This window comes from Muntiacus reevesi, chromosome 21, assembly GCF_963930625.1.
Source record: "Muntiacus reevesi chromosome 21, mMunRee1.1, whole genome shotgun sequence".
NCBI lineage: Eukaryota > Metazoa > Chordata > Mammalia > Artiodactyla > Cervidae > Muntiacus > Muntiacus reevesi.
Genome location: NC_089269.1, coordinates 41,209,966 through 41,222,530, shown reverse-complemented (window position 1 = coordinate 41,222,530; position 12,565 = coordinate 41,209,966).

Below are 12,565 nucleotides of genomic sequence, written 5' to 3'. Positions count from 1 at the left end.
ATAAACAGTGATGTGGTCTTAAACAGCTTCAGATAAATTATAAAAGTTTTGTAGAGAATTTCAAAAATTTTAAAATTAAGTGTTATAATTATTGGATATATTTAAGATAAGGGCTTGCATATGTATAAAAATTCTCTAAACAGCAAGTAATGTTCAAATGGTTACATGAAGGTAAACAAAGACAAGTCTACGAAAGAAATTTTGAGTTTTAGAAATCAATACACAACATAGTAATCATTCTTTAACCCTTTGTAAAAGGGGAGCAATACTCTGGGCTGTTTAGCATTCTTTCCCTATTTCGTTCTGTGTGCTCTGGTTTTGCTTTACAGGGAAATGTTTTCCCCTGAAATTTAACAACATTTGTTCAAAAGAGGGCAGTGTGTCTTCACAAATGTAAAAAAATGCATATATAAAACAAGATTCCCATATGTTTTTTAATTTCAATCTTTTGAAACTATTGAGTGGAAATGAGTTTGAGTATAATGAATATAAGAACATGCTGCTTTAATTTGAGAAACTTTTTGAAATGAACATTATTTTTACTTAAGTTGTTTTAGCATCATGTTAACTTACATAAACATGAAACATAAATGGTTTGCTTTAGACAATGGTCAAAGATTAAATCCTTAGCTAATCAACAGTATTCTCAGTGTAAAATATGGCAAAATACAATTAAGATACTTGTAGATTTTGCTGAGTTATAGTACACATTCATTTAATTTTCAGTAGAGAGTGGGGGCAATTTACACATTCCTTGGCTTTGTAATTACTATTTTTTCTATACTACATATTAGAGTTTAAACCAGAATTGTTGTTTCTGAAAGCATTATTACCATTGTCTGAAAGATGTATCCATAATGAGATGAAATTTGAATTCATAGTGACCTAGAAAGCATTCCCTCATTCTAACTTGCAATATATTAGCCCAAATCTTGCTACCCATCCAAGATAGAATAAAGTATAAGGCAAAGTGTTTAGCTTTATCATTTTAAAAGGCATTGTTTTTGAATGATATACTAAAATGGGTGAGAGAAAAATATCTGGAAGAACAGAATCATATAATTTAGTCAGAAGGAAGTCCTGAACCTGGCATGTGATCATAAACTTATGGCTTTTTGCCCCTTGGTCCAGTGTAGAATTTCTTTATGGACTATACAGGACTTTCCTGGTAGCTCAGATGGTAAAGAATCCTTCTGCAGTGCAGGAGATGCGGGCTCCATCCCTGGGTCAGGTAGATCCCTTGAGGAAGAAAATGGCAATCCACTCCAGTATTCCTGCCTGGAAATCCCACGGACAGAGGAACCTGGCAGGCTTCAGTCCACTGGGTTGCAATACAAATATAGATCTGATTGCTACGCACAGTTTAAACAACTGTAAAATGAATGCTAGTGTATTCATCATCCCAGTTAAGAAACAGATAGATGCCATGTCTCTGAAACACCCTATCTTGGTTGTTGATTGGATCCTCATCATTCTTTTTCTTCTGGATCCTCACCATTCTTCTTCCCTTTCTCCTAGGACAGTGATCACACTAACTCTGCTAATCACACTAACTGTGCTAATCACACTATCATATTTAATTAGCGCTCACATTATGACCCTAAATAACATTTTTTTAAATTATCTAAATTTGAAATTTAGATAATGTTTTCTGTTATCATGGCAACAATACAAAATTATTGTAGAAAAACAAGTTGAATAGAAGGGGTGATGATATCCATCCTTGTCTTATGTCTGATTATGATGACAACAGAGACAATATATTATCATTCAGTGTTTTTACTGTTGGTTTTTGTACATCTTTATATAACATTTGGGGACTTATCATCTATTACTGAGTTGAAAGAAATTTATTTTATGCTTTTTAAGTCATGAGTGGATGTGGGATTTTATAGAAAGCTGCTGGCATTTATTAAGAGAACCATATGGCTTTTATCCTTTGTGTTTAGCATATTCATTGTTAAGTAATTTTGTAATGTTGTATTAATATTTTATTTTTAAAATTCTCAATCTGGCCATAACCTGTTCTCATTTTTAGCCATCTGAGATAGAAATTTTGCATCACTGATCTTAAATGATAATGACCTGTAATTTTATTTACTCACACAGTTCTTGACTGGTTTTAATAACAATGTTAAACAAATTTTACAAAATCACTTGAGTCTGTTTCTTCTTGTTTTATTTATGCCAGATTTCTCCTTCCTTCTGTCAGAAACTCGAAAGTTTCCTAGAATTACTTATATTTAGTATTCCATAAACTCTGGTGTGCTTTATTAGTTTGTTTTTATTTTATAGCCCACTCTAATGCTTGACATATGATAGGCACACAGGACATAATTTATTTATGAGAAAATGTATAAATAATTGACTAAATGAGTAAATACCAATGCTGTAGTAAGCCATCATTTATTTTTTCTCCCAAAAGATTTTCATTAATGACTACAGTTTCAAGTAAATATTATTTACATGGTTTTATTAACTGTAAAAAGATTTCCATAATATCTTTCTGGTTTTTGTTTTCTGTCTACATTTATGCATTGTGTTGATAATCAGTACAAAATATCTATACCTTAAACATTCCCACTTGCAATGCTTTTTTTAAGATTATTTTAACTGCAAACTGGGACTTAAGAAATCAGACTCAGTTGTTCACGCAATTTGTATCCTGGTATTATGATATACTATCTTTAATAGATCTGATAGACAGTGCCTGATGAACTATGGATGGAGGTTCATGACATTGTACAGGAGATGGGGATCAAGACCATTCCCATGGAAAAGAAATGCAAAAAGGCAAAATGGTTGTCTGAGGAGGTCTTACAAATAGCTGTGAAAAGAAGAGAAGCAAAAAACAAAGGAGAAAAGGAAAGATATTCCCATTTGAACACAGAGTTCCAAAGAATAACAAGGAGAGATAAGAAAGTCTTCCTCAGCGATCAATGCAAAGAAATAGAGGAAAACAAAAGAATGGGAAAGACTAGAGATCTCTTCAAGGAAAGTAGAGATACCAAGGGGACATTTCATGCAAAGATGGCTTCCATAAAGGACAGAAATGGTATGGACCTAACAGAAGCGGAAGATATTAAGAAGAGGTGGCAAGAATACACAGAAAAACTGTACAAAAAACTTCACAACCCAGATCATCATGATGGTGTGATCACTCACCTAGAGACAGATATCCTGGAATGTGAAGTCAAGTGGGCCTTAGAAAGCATCATTACGAACAAAGCTAGTGGAGGTGAGGGAATTCCAGTTGAGCTATTTCAAATCCTGAAAGATGATGCTGTGAAAGTGCTGCACGCAGTATGTCAGCGAATTTGGAAAACTCAGCAGTTTTCCAACAGGACTGGAAAAAGTCAGTTGTCATTCCAATTCCAAAGAAAGGCAATCCCAAAGAATGCTCAAACTACCGCACAATTGCACTCATCTCACACACTGGTAAAGTAATGCTCAAAATTCTCCAAGCCAGGCTTCAGCAGTATGTGAACCATGAACTTCCAGATGTTCAAGCTGGTTTTAGAAAAGGCAGAGGAACCAGAGACCAAATTTCCAATATCTACTGGATCATTGAAAAAGCAAGAGAGTTCCAGAAATACATCTATTTCTGCTTTATTGACTATGCCAAAGCCTTGGACTGTGTAGATCACAATAAACTGTGGAAAATTCTGAAAGAGATGAGCATACCAGACCATCTGATCTGCCTCTTGAGAAACTTATATGCAGGTCAGGAAGCAAGAGTTAGAACTGGACATGGACCAACAGACTGGTTCGAAATAGGAAAACGAGTACATCAAGGCTGTATATTGTCACCCTGTTTATTTAACTTATATGCAGAGTCCATCATGAGAAACACTGGGCTGGATGAAGCACAAGCTGAAATCAAGATTGCTGGGAGAAATATCAATAATCTCAGATATGCAGATGGCACCACCTTTTATGGCAGAAATTGAAGATGAACTAAAAAGCCTCTTGATGAAAGTGAAAGAGGAGAGTGAAAAAGTTGGCTTAAAGCTTAACATTCAGAAAACTAAGATCATGGCATCTGGTCCCATCACTTCATGGTAAATAGATGGGGAAACAGTGGAAATAATGTCAGACTTTATTTTTTTTTGGGCTCCAAAATCACTGCAGATGGTGACTGCAGCCATGAAATTAAAAGACACTTACTCCTTGGAAGGAAAGTTATGACCAACCTAGACAGCATTTTAAAAAGCAGAGACATAAGTTTGCCAACAAAAGTCTGTCTGGTCAAGGCTATGGTTTTTCCAGTGGTCATGTATGGATGTGAGAGTTGGGCTATAAAGAAAGCTGAGCACCAAAGAATTGATGCTTTTGAACTGTGGTGCTGGGGAAGACTTGAGAGTCCCTTGGACTGCAAGGAGATCCAACCAGTCCATCCTAAAGGAGATCAGTCCTGCGTGTTCATTGGAAGGACTGAGGATGAAGCTGAAACTCCAATACATTGGCCACCTCATGTGAAGAGTTGACTCATTGGAAAAGACCCTGATGCTGGGAGGGATTGGGATAGGAGGAGAAGGGGACTACAGAGGATGAGATGGCTGAATGGCATCACAACTCGATGGACATGTGTTTGAGTAAACTCTGGGAGTTTGTGATGGAAAGAGATGCCTGGCATGCTCTGATTCATGGGGTCACAAAGAGTCAGACACGACTGAGCAACTGAACTGAACTGACTGATCTTTACTCCTTTATGAAGAAAATTTTCAGTATATTCACAGAAATGAAATATTTTAGAAAAAATATGACTAATTATAAACTCTCAGTGCATTTGTTATATATTCAACTTGTAATGTCTTTTGTAGTATGTAATATACCAAACTAGTATGGAGTTTCCAAAATCAGAGGGTAGACAATGGTCTTCTATTGGTTCAAACTCCCACAAAATTGAGTTCAATGTCTTATAAGTCATAAAGTTAACTTCCCAAATTACATAAAGGAGAGACTGAAACGATTTGAACAGATCTTTGAAAATAACTTGGATTCCACAGGAAAGGAAATAAATAGACAAGATATTAAAACCAAATATATGTTGTTTAATTTCTTCTTCAGTCTCTATGCCTTGGAGATACTCCAAAGGAATTTGCCTCGAAGCATGTATCATCCCTTTAATCTTTTTTGCCTTCTAACTCACTTCTCTCTGCTACTCCCATGGAGAGTCTTCTGATATTTTTTGCATCAATTGGCAAGATATGTAAATGGTAACATCTCTCTCTATATCCATGGTGAACTGTCGCAATGACTTTAATGACTATTAATATAGAAAAAAATGTAAAGAGAAGTGAAGGGGGTTTGCAAGCATTCTATGCTGTTTCCCTGGCAAATCAAATTAATTACTTATAGAAGGTTTTCCAAAATATCCTTCTGGGTATACTTGGTCAACAGATTCCTTTTAAAAATGGTAAACAGATTCTTTTAAAATATATATTTTAAACTGCTAAATAGAGTATAATGGGATATGGAAACACACAAAATTATATTTATACCCACTTTAATTATTTATGAAAGAATAAATATTTGTGTCCTCTCCAAATGCAAATGCTGAAACCCCAGTATAATGGTATTTGGGGTTGGGGGCTTAGGAAGTTATTAGCCATAAAGATGGAGCCCTCATGAATGGCATAAGAGTACCAGGTGGCTCTTGTGGTAAAGAACCTGCCTGACAATTCAGGAGATGTAAGAGACATGGGTTTGGTCCCTGGGTTGGGAAGGCACCCTGGAGAAGGGAGTGGCTGCAGTCTTGCTGTATCTCACTGTGTGTACTCTTTGCTGAACCCAGGGTAGGCAAGGTGTGAGCCAAGAGGCTGGAAGAAGACTTGAGGAGCTGTAGGGACTGCAGACACATTTATTCTCTCCTGGCTGATGCAGCAGCCTAACAGTAGACACATTATATTCTCTCCTCCCATGGCTGACCCAACAGACACAGCCATGACACAGCAGTAATGCTGCTGCTTTTTAGGTGGAGCTCATATAACAAAAATAGCCCATGTCTGACCAAGTAGCTCATGATGTGCATGCAAAGTGCTATGAGTCATCTCAGCTGTTACATAGTCATCATTTACAAAATAATGGCGTGAGAGCACCTGACCATGCCATCTTGGCTAATTTGCTCTTTGCCTGCAGCGACCCACTCCAGGATTCTTGCCTGGACAGTCCCATGGACAGAGAAACCTGGTGGGTTACAGTCCATAGTGTCAGAAAGAGTAGGGCATGACTGAAGTGACTCAGCACACACGTACCTTATAAAAGAGACCTTGGAGGAAACAATGACAGACTATTTTCTTGGGCTCCAAAATCACTGCAGATGGTGACTGCAGCCATGAAATTAAAAGTCGCTTGCTCCTTGGAAGAAAAGATGTGATAAACATAGACATTATGTTAAAAAACAGGGACATAATTTTGTTGACAATGGTCTGTGTAGTCAAATCTATGGTTGTTCCTGTAGTCAGGTATGGATGTAGGAGTTGGACTATAAAGAAAGCTGAGGGCCAAAGAATTTATACTCTTGAACTGTGGTGTTAGAGAATACGCTTGAGAGTCCCTTGGACTGCAAGGAGATCCAACCAGTCCATCCTAAAGGAAATCAGTCCTGAATATTCATTGGAAGGACTGATGTTGAAGGTGAAACTCCAATACTTTGGCCACCTGATGCAAAGAACTGACTCATTGGAAAATAACCTGATGCTGGGAAAGATTGAAGGCAGGAGGAGAAGGGGATGGCAGAGGATGAGATGGTTGGATGGCATCACTAACTCCATGGACATGAGTTTGAGCAAGCTCCAGGGGTTGGTGATGGACAGAGAGGCCTGGAATGTTGCAGTCCATGGGGTTGCAGAGTCGGACACGACTGAGAGACTGAACTGAACTGAGAGAGCCCCCTTACTTTTTCTTCCATGTGAGGGCAGAATGAAAAAATCACCATCTATGAACTAGTAAGTGGGCCACCGTCAAGTACTGGGTCCTTGTACCTTGAGCTTGGACTTCTCAGCTGCTGCTGCTAAGTCGCTTCAGTTGTGTCCGACTCTGTGCGACCCCATAGACGGCAGCCCACCAGGCTCCCCCACCCCTGGGATTCTCCAGGCAAGAACACTGGAGTGGGTTGCCATTTTCTTCTCCAATTCATGAAAGTGAAAATTGAAAGTGAAGTTGCTCAGTCGTGTCCGACTCTTAGTGACCCCATGGACTAGAACTGTAACAAATGTATTTCTGCTGTTTAAAAGACATGCAGATTATGGTATTTTTATAGCAGCCTAAATGTATTAAGATACTGTCAGTTCCAGGACTTCCACGAAAACACTGTGCTTTTAAAAGCGATATTTGAATTTCACACTGTAGTAGGAAAGAGAATCAGTTACTGATTTAAAATATCCATTTTCTCTCATTTTGTAATTTATAAGAACAGACATTGCCATGTTCCTAAGCAGCGTCACTATTTGTTTAAATCAGAGAAAATTGATTACTCTAAGGAAAACTTTGCTCCATGAATACTTTTGTAGTCCTTGACCGCTTGTTTTACAAAGATAAAAAAAGTAAAACATGCAATATCAGATAGTAAACATTAAAAATTATTTGTCTGTTTTCATTATCAAGTGAGAAGATAAATGATTTTCATCAGCAAAGGCTATACTTGATATTATTGTTTTAGCCCAGGAAATATCACACTATACAATTATGAACATCAATAGTTAATTTAACTTCCACGCTTTTCTCTAGTGAGTGTGTTTCATAATGCGTGGTTCACTATAATGGAAAAGAAGAAAGAGAAATTAGTAGCTTAAATATTAAAAATACTTAATATTTAAGTGATAAAATATTGATATCAAAATGGTATACTTTTATAGTCAATTGCAAATGCAGATAGATAAGAGTATTTAAATATCCCCAGCAATAAACTAGTAAGACAGAATATATTAATTAATAGTGTGTAATAAAAATCAGGCTAGTTGTTATTATGCATCCATATTATACCATATAAAACTTCGCAACTGTAAATACTAATTTGATTTATATGAGTCACTAAATTATTTCTTAAAATTTGATATAGATCTCAGCTGTTTATATTTTTATAATACAATACATTTTTGTAGTAGCTTTTGCACAGTACTAAATTTGAAGTGGTTATATAAAATATAAGAATATACACAATTATAGTATTGGAAGAACAGTGGAGTGGGTAGCCATTCCCTTCTCCTGGGGATCTTCCCAGTCCAGGGATCAAACCTAGGTCTTGCACATTGCAAGTGGATTCATTACAATCTGAGCCACCAGGGAAGCCTAATATATGCCGAGTTATCTCACTGTCACTTACAGTTTTAGCAATCTCTCCAGCCACTGAAAATATACAAGAACTAGATGGAACACTGATTCCTCTAAACTGTTTTCCTGAGGCACTAATCATCAGAAAATAGAGACAAGCCACCAAGGACCATCATGCAAAAAGAGAATCAATGTTGATTGCTTTTATTTTGGTTTGCATATGCTTATTTCATTATGTGTTCATTTCCTTTGATTTGCCGCCAATTTTCTATCATATTTTACAAAAACACTCATAAAATTATTAATAAAACATTTGTTTTGAGTTAACTGGAAAATCTAGTGGAAAAAAGCAGAGTAAGAGGAAAATTGATCACATTCTATATTCAATTTGATGACTTTCTTATCTACTTAGGAAGGAAAGGGACACACTTCAGTTGGTATTTTGAAGAGCACACAGAATACAATACAATTGCTGAAGGAAAAGAAAGTTAGTTGATATCTACATAATTATTGGAAAAGATTGGATTGATTACTTACTTCAAAATAATAATAGGGACTTTAGTGGTAGATAGTTTTGTTTTCCAACTATATATTCAGATTTCTAGAGTAGTGCTGGCATGGAAGAGGGACGTTTCCTCCAAAAAATAAATTATTATAAAGGTTGAGATTGTTACTGTATGCTAATTAATGTTTAACTTACAGGTTCAGCTGAGTTCAGTTCAGTAGCCCAGTTGTGTCCGACCCTTTGCAACCCCATGGACTGCAGCAGGCCAGGCCTCCCTGTCCTGTCACCAACTCCCGGAGTTCACTCACTATCATGTCCATTGAGTCGGTGATGCCATCCAACCATCTCATCCTCTGTCATCCCCTTCTCCTCCTGCCTTAAATCTTTCCGAGAAAATCAGGTCTTTTCAAATGAGTCAGTTCTTCGCATCAGGTAGTCAAAGTATTGAAGTTTCAGCTTCAACATCAGTCCTTCCAATGAATATACAGGACAGATTTCCTTTAGTATAGGACTGGTTGGATCTCCTTGCAGTCCAAGGGACTCTCAAGAGTCTTCTCCAACATCACAGCTCAAAAGCATCAATTCTTTAGTGCTCAGCTTTCCTTCTAGTCCAAATCTCACATCCATACATAACTACAGGAAAAACCATAGCCTTGACTAGATGGATCTTTTTTGACGAAGCAATGTCTCTGCTTTATAACATGCTGCCTAGGTTGGTCATAACTTTTCTTCTAAGGAGTAAGTGTCTTTTAATTTCATGGCTGCAGTCACCATCTGCAGTGATTTTGGAGCCCAAGAAAATAAAGTCTGCCACTGTTTCTCCATCTATTTGCCATGCAGTAATGGGACCGGATGCCATGAACTTAGTTTTCTGAATGTTGAGCTTTATGCCAACTTTTTCACTTTCCTGTTTCACTTTCATCAAAAGGCTTTTTAGTTATTCTTCGCTTTCTGCCATAAGGGTGATGTCATCTGCATATCTGAAGTATTGATATTTCTCCGACAATCTTGATTCCGGTTTGTGCGTCATCCAGCCCAGCATTTCTCATATTGTACTCTACATATAAGTTAAATAAACAGAGTGACAATATATAGCCTTGACATACTCCTTTTTTATTTGGAATGAGTCTGTTGTTCCATGTCCAGTTCTAGCTGTTGCTGTCTGACCTGCATACAGATTTCTCGAGGCAAGTCAGGTGGTCTGGTATTCCAATCTCTTTCAGAATTTTCCACAGTTTGTTTTGACCCATACAGGCAAAGGCTTTGGCATAGTCAAAAATCAGACATAGATGTTTTTCTGAAACTCTCTTGCTTTTTCAATGATCCAGTGGATGTTGTCAATTTGATCTCTGGTTCCTCTGCCTTTTCTAGAACCAGCTTGAACACCTGCAAGTTCATGGTTCACATATTGTTGAAGCCTGGCTTGGAGAATTTTGAGCATGATTTACTAGTGTGTGAGATGAGTGCAATTGTGTGGTAGTTTGAGCATTCTCTGACATTGCCTTTTTTTGGGATTGGAATGAAAACTGACCTTTTCCAGTTCTGTGGTCACTGCTGAGTTTTCCAAGTTTGTTGGCATATTGAGTGCAGCACTTTCATAGCATCATCATTTAGGATTTGAAATAGCTTAACTCGAATTTCCTCACCTCCACTAGCTTTGTTTGTAGTGATGCTTCCTAAGGCCCACTTAACATTCCAGGATGTCTGGCTCGAGGTGAGTGATCACACCATCATAATTATCTGGGTTGTATAGATCTTTTTTGTACAATTCTTCTGTGTATTCTTGCCACCACTTCTTAACATCTTCTTCTTCTGTCAGGTCTGTACCATTTCTGTCCTTTACTGAGCCCATCTTTGCGTGAAATATTCCCTTGGTATCTCTAATTTTCTTGAAGAGATCTCTAGTCTTTCCCATTCTTTTGTTTTCCTCTATTTCTTTGCACTGATCACTGAGGAAGGCTTTCTTATGTCTCCTTGCTATTCTTTGGAACTCTGCGTTCAAATGGGTTTACCTTTCCTATTCTCCTTTGCTTTTTAGTTCTCTTCTTTTCACAGCTATTTGTAGGACCTCCTCAGACAGCCATTTTTTTTTTTTTTTTTTTGGCCTTTTTTTCCCTTGGGGATGGTCTTGATCCCTGGCCCCTGTACAGTGTCATGAACCTCCATCTATAGTTCATCAGTTAACTTATAAAGTCATAGTTAACTTATGAAGATCCTCATATAAAACAAACAAACAACAAGTTAAAGTCCTCTTTTAAATACGGGTCACCTATATTTATTTTTTTCTGTTTTGCCACTGCTTTAGCAGTCAACTTCTCAGGCTGTAAATTTCTCTGTAAATAGTATGTTGCAGGGCACAGAAAAAGGTACTTCACTTCAATCCTTAAGCTTTAAGCTTTTGATTAATGTTATGGACTGAAGTATCACCACCCACCCAATTCACATACAGAAACCCTAATCTTCAATGAGATTATATTTGGCTATAGGACCTTTAAGGAAATAATTAAGAGTAAATGAGGTCATAAGGTGAGGCCCTGATTCGACAGGAATGATAACCTTATAAGAAGGGGAATATCCATCAGTGACTCCTCTCTCTGTGCACACAGAGGAAAAACTATGTAGGGATAGGAGGAGAAAGTTGCAACTTGAAAGCCAAGAAAAGACATCTTATGAAATACTAATCCTGCCTGGTGCCTTGATGTTTGACCTTGAGCCTCTAGAATTATGAGAAAGTAAGTTTCTGTTACTTTAGCAACTCATTGTGTGGCATTTGCTTATCTTATATGGCAGCCCAAGCAGACAAATACACCTCATATAATTTCCAAAATAAGAGAACATTCTTTATCTCTATCTGTGAAGATTGGGGATTTTGGCAAAAGTTGAAAGAATGTCCCTGTTTCATAAACTCTGTTCAATAGGCAAATCCAGAGACTATTGATTGCCAATGAAGTAAAATAGGATTCCTGGAAGAAAAGGTCAAATCTAGGGGTGGGGAAGGCTAAAATACAAGATGGATCAGGAGCATTTGTTGTGATAGAAAGCAAGGAGGTGAACAAAATACCAAAGGATGGGAGCAAGTTAAAGTGATATAGAGGCCAACTTGAAAGATGTCATCCACTTCGTATCCAAAATGCAGAGAAAGATCACATATGGTTATAGCACATCTCTAGATGAACAAAGGCACTCATAATCTCAGATTCAGTCTCGTAGAATACACTTGACTGTGGAATTTCATTAGAGATGTATAGAAGATGAGATAGGGAAAGGGGGATGATACTTTGGACTTTGTTTCCTTTTTGGAAGTAGAAGACAGTGGAAGATGATTAAATTATCAAGGGAAGAAAAGGGAACCCTCTTACACTGTTGGTGGGAGTACAAACTAGTACAACCACTATGGAGAACAGTGTGGAGATTTCTTAAAAAACTGGAAATAGAACTGCCATATGACCCAGCAATACCACTTCTGGGCATACACACCAAGGAAACCAGATTTGAAAGAGACACTTGCACCCCAATGTTCATCGCAGCACTGTTTATAATAGCCAGGACATGGAAGCTACCTAGATGCCCATCAGCAGACGAATGAATAAGGAAGCTGTGGTACATATACACCATGGAATATTACTCAGCCATTAAAAAGAATTCATTTGAATCAGTTCTAATGAGATGGGTGAAACTGGAGCCCATTATACAGAGTGAAGTAAGCCAGAAAGATAAAGAACATTACAGCATACTAACACAAATATATGGAATTTAGAAAGATGGTAATGATAACCCTATATGCAA